The 18,140-nt window shown below is 33.9% G+C and overlaps 1 protein-coding gene across 4 annotated transcripts in view; it reads right to left on the bottom strand.

Annotated features, from left to right (window-relative positions):
- Positions 1–18,140, bottom strand: part of LOC143258444 (uncharacterized) — a 107,916-nt gene that overhangs the window by 54,130 nt on the left and 35,646 nt on the right. For 2 of the 4 annotated variants that reach the window (XM_076517392.1, XM_076517396.1), the window contains exon 1: positions 15,081–15,530. The exons of the other annotated variants lie outside the window; for them this stretch is intronic. The gene's annotated coding sequence lies outside the window, so the exon portion shown is untranslated. Of the gene's footprint in view, positions 1–15,080; positions 15,531–18,140 lie in introns of those variants that run through there. 4 annotated transcript variants of the gene reach the window in all.

The following is an 18,140-nucleotide window of genomic DNA, read 5'->3' as shown; positions in this document are numbered from 1 at the left end:
TAGAAAACGCAAATTAGAAAACTAAAATTATATTATATCCTTGCCAAATCGCTAGGCTATACTAATTTACCTGAAGAAAATTGACCAGTTTAGTCACGTAACAAATAATTATAAATGGAAAACTATTAATAGAACAGGCGCTTTTATATCTAGTGATGATACGAAATATATCGATTTTGTTATTATTCAAATAATTTTTTTTATCTAATTTAGATTTCATTTAAATAAATGGATATGAAAGCAAGTGTGGTAGGAAAGCACAAGCTAATATGTTTATGGAAATGTCCAGTGCTAAACATCTTTCATGTTCTGAAAATGTTATATTTAATAATCGGTTTTCTTTATCAGAACTTGATTCGCAATGTGAGGGTGGCGAGCTCGAATATCCGTCCCACCGAACTTTACAGCCGTAGAGACGTTATAAAGTTACGATCAATCCCACTATTCGTTGGTAAAAGAGTAGCCCAAGAGTAGGCGGTGGGAGATGATAGTTAGCTGTCTTCCCTAGTCTTATGCTACTAACTTAGGAACGGCTAGCTCTCGTGTAGCTTAGCGCGAAATTTAAACTAATCATTTACCACAGCATACATATATTTCATTACATTCAATAGCAATATTAGAATTTTTTTCTTCTTTGTAGCTGTTACTAAGCTTCAGGTTATTTGGATGAAGGTTTGTGAATTTACAGTTGAAGCCAAAGTTTGATGCCAAATGAATATTACAATGACAACGGAACTCGATTTAATCATAATTTGTTTCAGAGTAAGATGTTAGAAATTAAACCACGCTACAAACGAAACACTTTTCACCATGAATTTAACAAAAAAATAAAATAAACTTTCGAAACAAAATGTTATTATTAGAAGTAGAAAGACTCGAAAACTAGTTTGACATTTTCACGTCTCTTCTTCAATCCTGGTTTCCTACTTTCTGTACTACTTTTGATTTTTGTTCTGTGTGTGTTTGTGTTTTTCTTATAGCAAGGCCACATGGGGCTATCTGCTCAGCCCACCGAGGGGAATAGAACCCCTGATTTTAGCGTTGTAAATCCGGAGACATACCGCTGGACTAGCGGGGGGCAATTTTTGTTGTAAAAATGTTTTGTCGTTTTAGTTTGGTTTGAATTTCGCGAAAAGCTACTCGAGGTCTCTCTGCGCTATTCGTTTCTAATTTAGCAGTGTAAGACTAGAGGGAAGACAGCTAGTCATCACCACCACTGCCAATTCTTAGGCTACTCTTTTATCAACGAATAGTGGGATTGACCGTAACATTATAACGCCCCAACAGTTGAAATGACGAGCATGTTTGATGCGACGGGGATTCGAACCTGCAATCCTCGGATTACGAGTCGAGTGCCCTAACCACCTGGCCATGCCGGGCCTTTTTGTTTTAGCTAACAGAAAGGAAATTATGTACTTTTACATTTTTGCCTCATCCTGTAAGTAAAAATTATTATATTTGAATTAATCAAATGAAACATCAAGGGTAATAGATACTTATGTTATGGGTAGAAAAGAGTAGCATTTACGTTATTTATATTGTGTCCTTTCCCAAGATACATTTCGTGGGAGATTTAGGATCAGGTTTCAGTTTATATGGGTATGACATAAAGAGATGGTTAGAAATTATATTAATGTGGTTTGAGTCATTTCTAATTTGGCAAAAAAGAAAAGAAATTCGTAATATAGATATATAATTATTTAGCAGCCGGTCCCTGTATAATACGGAATACTGAATTAGGCGTGATGCCGTTACATTATTCACATACCTAAATTAATTCAGATTACTCTATTATGAATATAACAAAATAGCTTTAAACCTTATAAATATTATATACGCATCACAATTATAAGAGGATCAAATGTATTTCTTTGAGTTGCTGACCCAAGCTGTGCTGATGAACTTTGAATAGGCGAAACTGCAGAGAACATAGCCACTCAAGGAAAGTATTAGGCCTTTAGAGTGTATAAACTAGTATAGATGATGCCAACAGCAGCACTGTCTGAATTTGAAAGATTTTAGCAGAATAGATCGAAAATATATATTAAATACATAAATAAATATAATCTACAAACAATAATATTATCACCTCTTCTGTGCTCAACACTTTAGAGCATTAGTTTAGGAGTCAGGAAGAAAACGTATAAAAGATGCATTGCGAATTCCACGAAAGAGATCTATGACGTGAAACTCGCTTCTCTTGAAATAGAATGATATTAGATTAGTATATATTCTAGGTGATTAAGTGGCTTTGTCTGTGGAAAAGCTAAACCCTCACTGACATTTGCAGTTAGTGATATGAATATTAAATCCGGTTTGAAAACGTCACGTAGCGAACTATTCTGATTGGATATTCCTGTAACTTGTAGTTGTGAAACCTCTGCATGTTCAAGTTGGAGAAACTTTATTTCGTAATAGAAAAAGAAAACTCGAGTTATAAAGTTTTGACAGTTCTGAAACCTTGCAACACTAACAATTGTTTTTTCCTGAACAAAACAATAATAATTTCAGGCACGTGCTTGGTGCTGCCACCTGGTGAATGTATTATTACGCTTTGAAACAAGATACATATACGAAATAAGACAGAAATAAACTACTTGCATAAATGAAGTATATCTAATATTTTATGTAATTATATTAAACACAAAACGAAAATTTTAGCAAGAAGTATGTGTTACTTTTGAACAATTTATTCGCTTTGTTTAGGTCACAATAGTAGTTGCGTGACGGAAACATTTATTACATAATTATTAATATCTCGCAATGACTTTAACCATAAGTTTACAGTTATCAAAGTTTATCTTGTTGCAGTTTTTTTGTTTGTTTAATAGATGTTCGTTCTTTGAAATAAGGAAATGTTTGGGATCATGCATTAATACACATATACACATATGATTACATCATTACACACGTTTATATATATCTAAATTATAGTATTAAAATATTTTACGAAAGAAGTAGAAGCTTAAACCACGTGTTATGGAAGTTCATGTATCTATAAAGTTAGGTATTTCTATAGCTTGTGAATTTGAGTTGAATATTCGTTTTAGTTTTTGTGACCGCCAGAATGTTTTTATCCTGGCATTATGTTAATTATTGGTTGGTTTGGTTTGAATTTTACGCACAAAGCTACTCAAGGGCTACCTGCGCTAGCCGTCCCTAATTTAGCAGTGTAAGACTAGAGGGAAGGCATCTAGTCATCACCACCCACCACAAACTCTTGTACTACTCATTTACCAACGAATAGTGGGATTGATCGTCACATTATAACGCCCCCACAGCTGAAATGGCGAGCATGTTTGATGCGACGGGGATTCGAACCTGTAACCCTCAGATTACAAGTCGAGTGCCTTAACTACCTGGCCATGCCGGGCCATGTTCATTATTGAAAGCTGGAGTTACGCGCTATGGTGAAGTTACTTTAAAATGTGAAAAATTACTTATTCTTTTAATTATTTGTTAATTGTTAAAAATAAATCAGATATAACAAAATTACCACAAAGCTAGGGTGAAGCGTTGTACTTTGTTGTTGACATTTTTGTGAAAGATAAAACTTTTCACGTCCTCAACCCTAACTGTTGTTCTTGTTTTACGGATTTCTAAAACCTTGAATGACACATGTGTTAAGCAGTTTGTGTGTAATTAAACTATTCAAACTTGTAATTTGTTTTAACGTCATAAAGCATTTAAAAGTTAAATTGCATGCAAAAGATCATTGTATATACAGCTGAACTTGATGATAAAATATTTTCACAGTGTTTCTAGCACTAATTCGCCTTGCTTTTTTTTTTTAGGTGTTACAATTTCAACTGTGTGATACAGTATATTAGTCCAACCCTTTTACTACGGCGTTGACATGGAATACACGAGTTAATCTACAAAGTTGCATACGTTAGGTATTTGCTTGTTTGTTTGTTTTGAATTTCGCACAAAGCTACTCGAGGGCTATCTGTGCTAGTTGTCCCTAATTTAGCAGTGTAAGACCAGAGGGAAGGCAGTTAGTCATCACCACCTCTTTTACCAACGAATAGTGGGATTTACCGTCGCTTATAACGCCCCCATAGGCTGAAAGGGCGAGCATGTTTGGCGCGACGGGGATACGAACCCGCGACTCTTAGAATTCGAGGCGCACGCCTTAACACGCTTGGCCATGCCAGGCACTTAGAGAGTTGTACAATAACCTTTAATACAATTTGTGTAATTTTACAAAATTTGGTAGATTTTAGCAAAGATTACAAGTAATTTAGAAACAAAAACTCTGATTTTAGTTAAATATTTTTTACTACAGATTTGTTTGTGAAAATGGAGTCTGTTTCGTTACTAATCTATGTGAAAAGCGAATTCATGTTATGATTTTAAAAACTATCCTTCGTCCCAAAAATCTCAAATATTATTTACGTAATCTCTATAACCTACTAAATACATTTCAAACGTTTGTTTTCAGTAATACTTTATATTTTATGTTATTTTATATATTTTGCCTATGTGGGGTCTGTCACTTGTCAAACCTCGTAAACAACATAAATAATTGGAAATAAATACAAACTATAACTGTGTATTATTTTTTCTTGATAGAATAACTACATACTATAACATAAAAATACAAATGTTTAGATTAAGTAGCTTAAGTCTCAAAACGCTATATATTGACATATATATGTTTATTACATTTTATTACATTGACCTTTCACTCATGCCTAGCTAACATTACACAACTTGCATTGATGAAGTGCACGTACATTCGATAGGTGTTCAATAAAATAAAACTGACACTTAAGACTTCCCTGTATTGGCTGCGTTTTAGTTGACTAGTATTTTGTAAATACAGTCGCATTTCGATTATTAAACATTATATATACGTGTATAGATTATTATTATTTTGAAATAAATTATTAAACTTTTTATTTAAGCATAGAACAATGAATCAACAACCAAAGTAAACAATTATCTGTTCTAGCTACAATCTTTGTACTGTGGTTGCTGCTGGACACAGGTTGCGAAGCCTTTTAATATTTCACACGTGGAGGATAATTCGCATAACACCATAACATAAATTTAAGTTCAACTACCATGGCTTAGTTAACCTATGGAACAAGTTGTTGATGTATCTTTTCCTAATATTAATTGGTTTTGTTTCCAGCTATAATTAAATTTCTGAAGGAATGTTGGAATCAAAAGTGAAAAATGAAATGTAAAATTCTAGTAATTATTAATAACTTAAGTGAATAGAAATATGTTTTCATAAGACATTATGATGTTCTTACTGTTTATTCCCCATTATGCTCGCATCAAATGGTTTTAAATAGATCATCATTCTTGCTAACAAATACCGTAACACATTCAGGCTGTCGATGTAATACGAAAACAAATTCTTTGAAGACCAAATTCCTCTTAACCACCGGTAAGACTATTAGACTTGAAAAGCTGCCCAGCTGTATAAATTATATTAAATTGAGCTTCAAGATTTCACGTGAGAGCGTTTCTATGATTTTTTTTTCAATTGTGCTATCTACGTCGAGATTAATGAATCCTCAAAATCATCCACACGCAAAAAGAAGTTTTGCACATACTTGTAATTACATGTGCTTTTCTCTTAATAACAACATCATTTAGTACTTACATTAGCTGCACAGAACATACATAACATGGTGTTTTAATTTCCCCACAGCCTGCTTGGGTATGGATAGTATGACATCACCTTGAACCAGAAAGATTCAATTCCGTCAAAAGGGGAATTCCCGCTATGCTCAGTGAATCAATGAATAAGTGCCATTATTTCCAGGAACGTGGAAGATTTAAGTTTAATGATAATATACTGGTACGCGTGAAAGAAACTGTTAAAGATATAAAAGAACCATGCTTGATTCAACAACGCTCATAAAAAGAGAATTGAATGTTTTTTAAAATGACTAACACCGAATCATGACCTATATTTACTTTGTTGACGAAGATTTTAGTTTGTTTATTTATTTACAAAAAAGCAAATTTATATGTTAAAATTAATTTAAGTAATATCTGGTGATGAGCAGAGAAATGAGATACTATATCATGTACATCAGTTGTCTCTAAGTTTTGAAGTTATAAATTAAAGGGAAGGAAGATAGTTAACAACTATAACTATGGTATCCTAATCGCCCAGCATGGCCAAATGGGTTAAGGCGTTCGACTCCCAATCTGAGAGTCGCGGGTTCGAATATTCGTCGCACCAAACATGCTCGCCCTTTCAGCCACGGGGGCTATATAATGTTACGGTCAATCCCGCTATTCGTTGGTAAAAGAGTAGCCCCATAGTTGGCGGTAGGTGGTGATGACTAGATGCCTTCCCTCCAGTTTTCCACTGATAAATTAAGAACGTGAAGGTTTGCGCAAAATTCAAAAAACAAACAAGAACCCTAATCAAATCTCGTAATGAAGCGATATGAATATCTGTTCGAAAATATTTATCGAAATGCAACGTATTGCTTGATTAACATTTCATGTGGAATAATCAAACAGAACATGTTTGCTATAGTTTAGGGTAAGATGTATGCTTAATGTAGAAATTTTCAATGTTAACTTGGTAAGCTTTTTATCAATCAATCTGTAAATCTATAACTATATATGGAATTATAAATAAGCACATAATTCTTATTTTAAGAAAATAGATTTGGCTTGGTTGTTGTTAAGCATAAAGCTAGACAAGAGGCTATCTGTGCTGTGCCCATTATAGGTATCGTAACCCGGTTTTGAGCATTATAACCTTACAGACTTCGTACTGAGCTACAAACATGAAATATGTTACAGAATATTTACGGGCTGATTTAAAAAAAAAAAAACTGACAACATGTTATAATAATTATGGATACCCAGATGGACAGTTACTGGATAATACATATCTTTAAATCCTTTACGCTAGATATTATAAACATAGAAAAAATATTCCAAATAAAAATTAAAGTGAGAGAATAGTTATTAACTCAGAAAATAAATAGTACGAAATAAATTGAAGGAATTATTCAATACGGTTTTTATTGTACTTATATAAAAGCTAAATTATGAAAGGTGATACACTTCATTGTTCGCACGCTACCTATATTTATTCACATTATTATTGTACTTTACTTTTTATTTAAATTTTCGTGTGCAATTAACTTCTAGGAAACATAGTCTTTAAGAGAAAATATCTAAAGGATTAACTAAACAAACAAACAAAAACAAGATTATGCTTTAATTTGTTTAAAACACAAATCAAAATCGAAAATAAGTTTAAATATGTTTTTATTTTAGTTAACTCTCGTTTTAGTGAAACTTTTAAGTTTCATTGTATTGGTTCTTTCTGTTTTCAGTATTTATACTTTTAACAACGTTCCTTGTTATATCTATTATGTTGGTGTATAACAATGACGTGGATATTTAATTTCATAACAGTTTTCGAAACAATAAGACATATCAATAAATAATACTTTTTCCACATCAACTTTTAGAATTCAAAAGAAATGAACTTCGTTCACAGGAAAATGCTATCACTGTTTTGATTACCTGTGAAAAGAAAATTAAATGTTAATTTTTTGTCATTGTTGACAATATATATAGGAACTAATGAATATGCAAATAAAATATACATGATAAAAAATTGTAATAGTCCTGCTTGATTGAACTTGACCCTTACATAACCAATTCGTTTTTTTGTGGTGTAAGAATATGTCAAAGGCTCTTTTCTTTCTGTAATAGTAATATTTTACTCAGAAACAGCCCGCCTCTGTGATTTGTTCTTCTCTCTCTTATATCAGAGTTCGACCTCTTAACCCGTCGGAAGGGTCAAAGTTTTTCAGCTAGTCCTTTGAGTGTAAGCTGTCGAGATAGTGACTAATCACATGGCGACGATACCGAAATAAAGAAACTAACATTTGTTTTTAGATAACAAGCAGGTGTCAAAACTTAAATCTTGAAAAGGGAATTACTCTTGAGTTTGTGATCGTGAGAAAAGACTACAAATGTTCTTGTTATTAGATAATACATATTTCTTTCTTGTTTCTAGACTTACACTCAGGTGATATTAATAGAGCGTTTTATTGCAACATTCTTATCTTTTCGCGTTGTTTTCAGCATAGCAGACTTACCCAGCGGGTCTTTATAGTATAATCGGTTTCATCTGAGAATGTCATATTTTCATACCGTTCAATAAGAGTGGGGTCTAAGTACTAGTTTTATGTCTGTTACAATATTCAGTATAAATAACTGGCCAAACAAGTTGAATAAAATCATTACTTTTGCGTGTGAATTACATTAGGGGCTTATATATTATTAAAGGTCAATAGAAATATGGACTCACAAGCTATTTAATGTCTAAACAATCTTCAAAGATGTATTTTTAAAGTCTAATATAATCATTCTGGAGCTAAAATGAATAAAAGGGTTTATTAGTTTGACAAATTGAAAGTAATTTATAAAACTACCAGTATATACAGTAGATTACAACGTATGATCACAAAGGTCATTGATTAGTGAACTCAAACATAAAAAAATTAAAGTTTTTAACACACTTTTTTTAAAGAACAAAGGTACACAATACAAAACTAAATCCAAGAATTTATATATTACATATTTTGAGCAAGTAAAACCCATAAATAAATTTTAGGCTAGGTTTAATATGTCAAAAGTATGAATAAAACTTAGCCTAGCTTAGGTTTATTATGTCAGACTTATAAAAATATATAAAATTTTGCATGCTTTCCAAAGTTATTGTTTTTTGTTCATTTGTACAAAAATATTTATTAAATACGTTAGTTTAATACGTCACAAGTATTTAAGCAATGAAGGTTCTAGTTTGTTTGTTTGTTTGTTTTTACAGATCTGACTTGCACTACGTATTATGGATACGAAAATAAAACTTGTAAGATAGAATTGCATAATGGGTTAAACGCTGAGATCAGAGGACTCCTCCCCAAATGTCACAGCGGCATGTCTGCTGATTTGCAACACTAAAAACTTGGTTTTGGTACCGTCTTGGGCAATGCACAAATAGCTCAGTGTACAAGTTTGTGCTTAACTACAAACAAACGACATACTTATCGGAGGAAATGTAGCCAGCATCAAACTCATCCATTACCACAACAACTTTGAACTGAATCATGGGATTGACTGTCAGTTTTATATGGTGTTCAACAACATCGTGAACTCTGAATTCATCCATTCGAATCTCGATAAACCAATCACTATACTAAGTGAGATCGGTATTAAACAGAGTTCCAAAAAATTAATACTTCAACACTATCATTTGAAAATTGCTAACGTGTGTATGAGCATAGAGTTTGGGGTTCCATATGAATCGCCTCATAAGAAGTGAATTTGTTTGGTTAGTTTTGAACTCCGCGCAAAGCTACACAAGGGCTATCTGCGCTAGCTGTCCCTAATTTAGTAGTGTAAGACTAGAAGGAAGGCAGCTAGTCATCACCACCTACCGCCAACCCTTGCGCTACTCTTTCACCAACGAATGGTAGGATTGACCGTCACATTATAACGCCCCAAGGCTGAAAGGGCGAGCAAGTTTGGTGCAACGGGGATTCAAACCTGCGACCCTCTGATTACGAGTCGAGTGCCTTAGCCACGTGGCCATGCCAGGCCCATAAGAAGCTGAACAAACTTTAATTGGGTGCACCTTGTTCGTTGTGTTAGCCGTGATCATTAAGTCCAATCTCTATTGACATCTTAAAAGAACACTTCGTTATCCGGTCAAAATTTGGGAAATATACGCCCAATATCCCTCTTCCCCGGCTCCGCTGCGTATAAACTTTACACGAATCGTAGGTTGCATCGGATAAGCTGTAGTTCTGAGGCGTTAATATTCTGAACTGTTTTGTTTTGTAATTACTTCAATTACATTTACTTCAAGTGGCTTCCTTCTTGCCTTCCGCTGGGAATAAGTCTATGGATTTACAACGTTAAAATCAGTGGTTCGATTCCCCTCGATGGACACAGCAGATAGCCCAGTGTAACTTTGCTATAAAAAACACACACTTACTTCTTCGAGAGTTAAGGTTTGAACAACTAAATAAAAAAAACAACAACATGATTGTCTACACTTATTGTATTTCGTTTTCTTAGTAAGAGGAAAATGAACTTAATCTTCGCTTGTATATACTTGTATGTAGAAACCTGTTCGTTTTGTCTAAACGTTTACTCTTATAGTTATTGGAGGGACTTCAACGCTGGATCAGTTATCAATCAATATTTGTTACACAATAGACAATCTACGCTGAATTCACTGCAGGTATTAGACTTCGATATTTAGTTATATAACACCTCAAGCCTTATTACAGAACTACTTAAACTTATGCCAACAATACTCCATTGTCCATGATACCAGCTTCATTTCCGCAAAGTATCTATTTGTAAAGCAACAGATATTTCAGTCCAACTACGAAATGCACACCAGTTTGAAAGTAGGAAGGAAAATTAAACGTCACAAGTAGAACATAATTTTGATGTCAACACAAATAAATAAATCGTTTAATATTCGTTGATAGATTGTTTAAACAGAGCATTCATGATGCAACTTTGTAGATCACTTTGTGGAGGCACAAGTGCAGCTGCCGTCCATTCTACAAAGTTTTAACTCGTTTAGTGTTTGTACTTTCTGTGTATGTATAATAAGCACTGTTTGTATTTTTTGATTGCGGTACGTAATATATACTCCATGCGCTCGCTGCATTTTTGTACTCTATTCTCATCACCATTAAAAGATAGATCCAGAAACTCGAACATTTTCGAATAGTTGAATATTTTTGTTCATGCGTCTTTGACACATCTTTTTTCCATAGGGATTGGTCAGCTTTCTTGGCCCCTCGACAAACATGTAACTTGTTCTTCCTGGTCCAGCGAAAAGTCTGAAGGCTTACAACGGTAAAAATTGAATTTCGATATAACAAGATAGCCGAAATTGTAGTTTATGTGCTAATAAACAAAAATGTTTTTACTCTTTTCACACCCGTAGAAGCATAATCAGATAATTAAAAGGTCTCAGATTTCTGGATTTTTTGAAATAAACCTTTCTTATTTTCTTCATCCTTTATGTTAATCCTTTTATTACGGCAGATTAAAATATATTTTCCACATTGAGTTGCTTTGGCTTTAGCCATGTGTTTAGCGTGCCAGAAATGTAAATCCAAGACCGTAAAAACACATTCAGCACTTTGGGTCTGAGAATGATCTACAAAAGATCTGTTAAATTCACATATTCATTTAAACAAACAGTAGCTCAGAAGATGGCGATGCATTAGGTGCCTTTCTTCTTGTCTGTCAGTTGAAAACTGGGGACGATTATGCGCAAATATCCCTTTTGTAGTTTTGCATCATAATAATATATACAGTACAACTACTCTTGAGTTTGTTACCGAAATCGATGAGCGTGCGTAAATATTGTTTGTTTGTTTGTTTTGAATTTCGCGCAAAGCTACACGAGGTTTATCTGCGCTAGCCGTCCCTAATTTAGCAGTGTAAAATAAGAGGGAAGGCAGCTAATCATCACCACTCATTACCAACGAATAGTAGGATTGACCGTTACATTATAACGTTCCTAGGGCTGAAAGGACGAGCATTTTTGGAGTGACAAAGATTCAACCCCACGACTCTCAAATTATAAGTCGAGCACCTTAACCACTTGGCCATACCGGACCTTGTGACCTCGTTGTCGATAAATAAATAGGATTCTAAAGTACAAAGTTTAAAACAACCAATTATGTACAAAAATACATCAGTTTGCCTTCTTGAACTTTGGTTTTATTTAATTTAGAAACACATTATTTTTGCTTAATTATGAATGATTGAACAATGTGGTATTTACCGTCGTGTCAGAATAGAGGCACATCCTAGTCGGGGAACACTAAACAGGAACTAAGTTTGCAATGAGGTGGAAATGTTTTTCATAAATAACTCATTTGACAAGTGAATAAGGGAAAACGAGTTTTCAGGTTAGATTTCCAGTTTTTCCTCTTGAATACATATACATATATATATATATATGCAAAAACTACACCTCCGTAACTTGATGAAAATAAATAGGTGTGATGTTATACCTATTCCGTTAATGTTATAACGAGATGGTTTACAAACATTATGTTTTGAAATTGATCACAGTTTAACTGCTGGAAGCCAGCAATATCTAAGTGAAGAAATAAGAGTGTTGTAGAACAATATGTATCTATCTCTATAATATGTATATATTCTGCTTATTTGTCCAAAATAGACTACTTACTTTTATAGGTCATTAACTTTCCCAGAAATTCATCATAGGGACCGAACAAATAAAGCAAAGAGTAATCTAATAGTCAAAAGACATAAGATTCGAGTATATAATATATTCTTTAAGGTTTGGACGCATTAAAAGGCGACAGTCAATTCCATTATTTGATTAAGAGAAGCTATGTAGTTCGTATGTGTAAACGATTGATTGTACTAATTCTAATCATTAGTTCTAAATCAGAAATCTCAGAATCTTTGATTTGACTTAATTAATTATTCATCATTTAGTTTGAAATACCCACTGTCGAAACATCCATATTTTCACTGAGTTGTTACTGCCGATATGCATTTGGTATTACTGTCAGGAAAGTTTGTTTCTTTATTTTTTGTAATTAAGCACGAAGCTACACAATGGACTATCAGTGCTCTGTCCACCGCGGATATCGAAAACCGATTTCTATATATGTCAGTCCGCAGACTGAGAGGAGTGTCAGGAAGTATACATACATATATGTGTATGTTACACAATATTTTCTAAGCTAGGTATAGTCAGTAAAGGGCAAGATTAGTCCGTACGTAAATCATGAACAGCGAATGTAACATTTAAGAATTTTTTACTTTATCAAAATAGTCTTATGAGTATTTGATTTTTTTATATACACATTTAGCAAAAATAAGTGTGGCAGTAAAATTAAAATTATAAATTACATTTATTTAACTTTAATTATTAGATTTATACTGTTGTTTAAATATGTTGCTATCAAAAACTTTAACAACAGCTAAAGCTTGGAATAGGTACATTTAATCAACAAGAACCTAGCTGACGTACAGAAAGCTCCAGTTAATCATAAATTGTATTTCTAGGCTGCTGTTATTATTATTGTAAAGTTTGAAGACAAACATATTTGCTTATGTACGGATGCATTCTCTTCTGTCTACTCCCTATATAAATCTACCAGAAAAAAAAAAGAAGTTGAGCGAGCGTTTTTGTTTCGCTAATTATCATAATTTGCTTGATAGGATTGGCGTTATCGAAAGCAGATCTTCTGAAATTTTGTTATTCCTCCTTGAAAAGCAACTTTTCTCTTTTTTTTTTCTACTTCGACCTCATTTCAATCGAATTAGTGTTGGCTGATAATTAAGCAATACAAGAACTTTAACATCTGTATGGCTAGGTAAGTCATCAGCTGTGTAAGATGAGTGTATTAAAAAGTGAGGATTCTAACTCCCAATCCTGAGATTACGATCCAAGCGTCATGTAGCTGGCCCCACTATATGTCTGATTACTCCCATAGCCAGTTGAGATAAACTGAAGTCGGGACTGATTTGGGCTTGAGACTGACGTATTTAATCAAATAATTACTAATAAATATAATGTAATGTTTCATTATTAATTATTTTAATTTATTGCAGTTATGGTGTTATTTTCAAAACGACATGTTGGTGGGCACCAAAGGAAAAGTCCTGTTGTGGGTGCTATTCACTAGCATCATTCTTTTTATTCCATGAACTCAAAATGACTGCTATGTACAAATATCCCTTGTGCAGCTTTTCAAAAATTCTAAAATTATCAAAACAGATACAACTGTAAATAAGCTGCGACCAACACACATTTGTAGGGAGAAGAAGCACCTACTAAACATGTTTTCTTCTAGAATACTTCTATCATGTTCAGCGAACAGTATGTAGTTCTGCATGTTTGTATTATATATATATAAACACTTACACACACACGTATATATATGTAATTTGTATAGACTTGTTTGCTTGCAATATCTTTAACATCAGGGGGACGACGTGGTCACAAAGAAACAAGTTAATTTTACTATGCAGTTTACAAACACACTAAACCGGAAGTTCTAATGAAACGTTTCTTCTTCCGCTCTCATATCATATACTGAAGTTCATATCTAGTTTCTGAAATAGAAGCAACACACCATGATTTCCTACGTCCTTTCGCACTCCAGGATGTTTGTGTGATACAGCAAAACTTTGGTTTCTTTGAGATATTCACACAAAACTATAGAAGTGCTGTATGTGCTGGCCGCCTCCTGTACTTCAAGGGAAAGATTATAGTGCAGACAGCTAGCTGGCGAATAGAATCCACTAGCGACTCTAATCGAAATAACAGGATTTGAAGCAAAATGGGATGCGAATCATGAACCCTCGTGATTGTTGTACGGACAACCTAGCTAACAGGCCATGGCTGAATCTAAATGATGGAATCTAATATGACACAATGAATATTGCTCTTTTCTTTTTAAGCTACTCATATAAATACTATTTTATTTATGATTAAGTTTTTCTAATGTCGTCTACTGCAATAAAGACGATATTCGTGGTTGGCAGTACTGAAAGCAGATTTGATGAGCAAGCTTTCAGCCTCGTAATTTGTTGTTGCAATGAAGCCGTGCCTTTAAAAATCTACTTGAAATTCACCATCGATCGTTCTCAGTTTTTCAGCAGAGCGTTTGTTTTTTCTTTGTTTGTTTTATTTAAATTTTGTGCAAAGCTACACGAGGGCTACCTGTGCTAACCGTCCTTAATTTAGCAGTGTAAGATCAGAGGGAAGGCAGATTGTCATCACCACCCATTACCAACGAATAGTGGGATTGATTGTTACAGCATGACATATAAAATTCAAAAGCACGGAGTAAAAAAAATATTTGTTACTCTTAACTTTGGCTTTATTTACTGTTGAAACAACACTTTCGAGCAATTTGTGGAACGCTAATTTTATTTTAATATTAAACCAGTTATTAATCACAAAGATTTTATTATATCACACATGTCACGAATCCTTTATAGATCAGATCTAATGCAATCTTTAACTAAGATCAAAGCTGTTGCTCAGCTCTTACCTTTAGATGAATGAACTCAATTACTTCATCACTATTCTAGACTACGTTTTTTTCTCTAGCCTGCAGAACAAGTATAGTTAACAGTATAAGTTGAAGTTAAACGCCTCTACTTTAGGCGGAGTGCTTCGCAACACTTAAGTTCATTAGAAGAACGATATTTAACAATTGGACGGATTTGCTAAGGGCTTGAAGCTGTGTCCATGAAGAGAACAAAATTCATTAAAACATTATATAATTGACGAGAACGTGAAGGTAGTCAACTCTTAACCCGCGACGTGGGGTTCAAGATACGATTGGCAGCACAGTCAAGCTTTACGTTCCATCGAACTTCTATAGATAAGATTTAATGCACGTGGAGACATAATACATAGCTTGGCTTCCCGCACGTTTAGTGTACGACCTTTTCCGCGCACTTAGAATTCTGTCGCGTGCCAGAGACTACTCAGCTTGTGATGTTTGGAGGCCGCAGATTTTACGCAATGACGAGACGAGAGGTGAAGTGCGTAAGAGTAGCTTCACACAGGATTTGTAGGGGGAGGAGTTAGTTAACAGCTTCCTTCTTATCTGTGAATTCGAGTAACAATGAACAAAACACCTGCCTTCACCATATGTCTTTTTAACAGAACACGTAAACAGTTTGTCTTTATTTTTTTACTTCGACCAATAGAACAGGAAGGAGTGAATTGAAACTATATTACTTATTAAGACACGTTAGTTTTAGAAAACTGTCGAAAGCTTATGAAATGTATGGCGAGAACAATATAGAGTATAATAAAAGTAATAATAATATTAATAGAATGTGTATTTTATACCAAAATAAAAGTTTTAGCCTATGGCGATTTTAACGAAATATTGCAAGTCTATGTATATGGTTATATTAATATAATTCGAAGTGTGAATATTTCTCACTTGTTTTCATTTTTCGACTGTCGTATGTATCATTTGAAACAGTGCTTCTCTACTTTAGATGTGTAATTTTCACACAACTGTTGAAATAACTGGAATAAAATTCAATGCGGACGAGATCGAAACTTCGAACACCAAGCTCGTTGTACAATGTTGAATATTATCATATATACAGTGGATCCAAAATGTAGTATAAATATTGCGTCAACCGTTTTATTGGCAAACACTCTTTAGTAAAATTAACACAAATATAGAACGAAAGGTTGCAACCAATTTTCCGCTTTACTTATCCACCGTACAACTGTCGCGGTTGACTTACAGGTAGGTCCTTCTGTAACCTGGTACTAACTATATTGTGTCTTAGCTCGTAGTCATTACATTTTGGCAAGTGACCATAAAAAGCCGAGAAAAACAAAATGTTTTTAAAGTATCTCAATTTTAAATAAAGTCTTGGTGGTAATAAAAGTAATTTATGTACCTAAAATTAGCTCAATAATGTGAAAACACCAACTAGATTGGTCTCCATACATTTTATAAACTACTTACGATCTCATCTTGCGTTACATTTGAGGTCGAAGACACTTTTGGCAAACTGCATGGTCAGGTACCATTAGTGTATTGTATTTTCATAACTACTTCTATTTCTCTCAACATAAATAAACCTTCCACCCTGTCACGAGAACGCCGTTTATTCTATGCCTATCTTAAAGTTTAAATTATGGCAATAGTTGTCACTGATATCGTTGATTGAAAAGTCAGTTTAAACTAGAAGCAAAAGTGAAAAAAAAGAATCTTGTAATTATTATTCGAACGATTTTATACTTAGTTTTAATAAATTTTGTTTTACCATTGTAAACCTCCAAACAGTCAGTCATTCTTGACATTGTAAACACCTCGAACATTCAGTCCTTCTAGACATTGTAAACCCCGAACATTCAGTCATTCTAGACATTGTAAACCCCTCAAACAGTCATTCATACTTGACATTGTAGACCCCTCGAACAGTCGGTCATTCTTTACATTGTAAACCCCTCGAACAGTCGGTCATTCTTTACATTGTAAACCCCTCGAACAGTCGGTCATTCTTGACATTGTAAACACCCCAAACAGTCAGTCATTCTTGACATTGTAAACACCCCGAACAGTCAGTTATTCTTGACATTGTAAACACCCTGAACAGTCAGTCATTATTGACATTGTAAACCCCACGAACACTCAGTCCTTCTAGACATTGTAAACCCCCCGAACAGTCAGTCATTCTTGACAAACCAAAAAAGAGACAGTTTCCAGCATCGGTAATGAAGCGTACATGGTGAGGTGAGTGAACTATAGATTTAAAAATATATATTCATGTTATTGTTGTTTCATCGCAAAGCTATACCATAGCTATACCATCGAAGGCTACTTTCGATCTGTCCACCACGGTGAATTAAACTCTAGATCTTAGACTTATAAGTCCGTAAACTTATCGCTGAACCATCGGGAGACAAAGATATTTATATATCAGAATACAGAGATTTTCTAGCGTTATATTGTTAGTTTATAAATGCTACAGAGTCACAGAGTAGAGTCCGTTGAATATTACAATGCAATGTAGATAAACTCATGTCGCAGGCTTTGTTATTATTAGGTCACGACTCCAGTACGTATCAATGGCTAAGAGAGTAAATATTATTGGTGGTTCTTTCTGCATAAACTACTGAATCATGAGTTATTCAGTGGATGAAAAGCTTATTCCATGGAACTTGAATGCATTGGAAGCAACCATTATGAGTTTCTTTTGAAGTTTTGTTATGTGGAGTGTGTCTACAAAGTAGCCCACAATTAGTATAATTGGTTTACTCACATATTTTTCGTTATGTGGAGTGTGTCTACAAAGTAGCCCACAATTAGTATAATTGGTTTACTCACATATTTTTTGTTATGTGGAGTGTGTCTACAAAGTAGCCCACAATTAGTATAATTGGTTTACTCACATATTTTTTGTTATGTGGAGTGTGTCTACAAAGTAGCCCACAATTAGTATAATCACATATTTTTTGGCATTTGACTACTAAACACAACATACATTTTAAACTACAACAATTTATTATTAAAAGAAAACAGATATTCCGCTACATGTTTCGACCAAATTTATTAGGGTCGTTAATCTGA

The sequence above is a fragment of the Tachypleus tridentatus genome, chromosome 8 (genome assembly GCF_004210375.1).
Source record: "Tachypleus tridentatus isolate NWPU-2018 chromosome 8, ASM421037v1, whole genome shotgun sequence".
Lineage (NCBI taxonomy): Eukaryota > Metazoa > Arthropoda > Merostomata > Xiphosura > Limulidae > Tachypleus > Tachypleus tridentatus.
The sequence above is the reverse complement of the archived record's forward strand: the minus strand, read 5'-3'. Positions and strand labels throughout refer to the sequence as shown.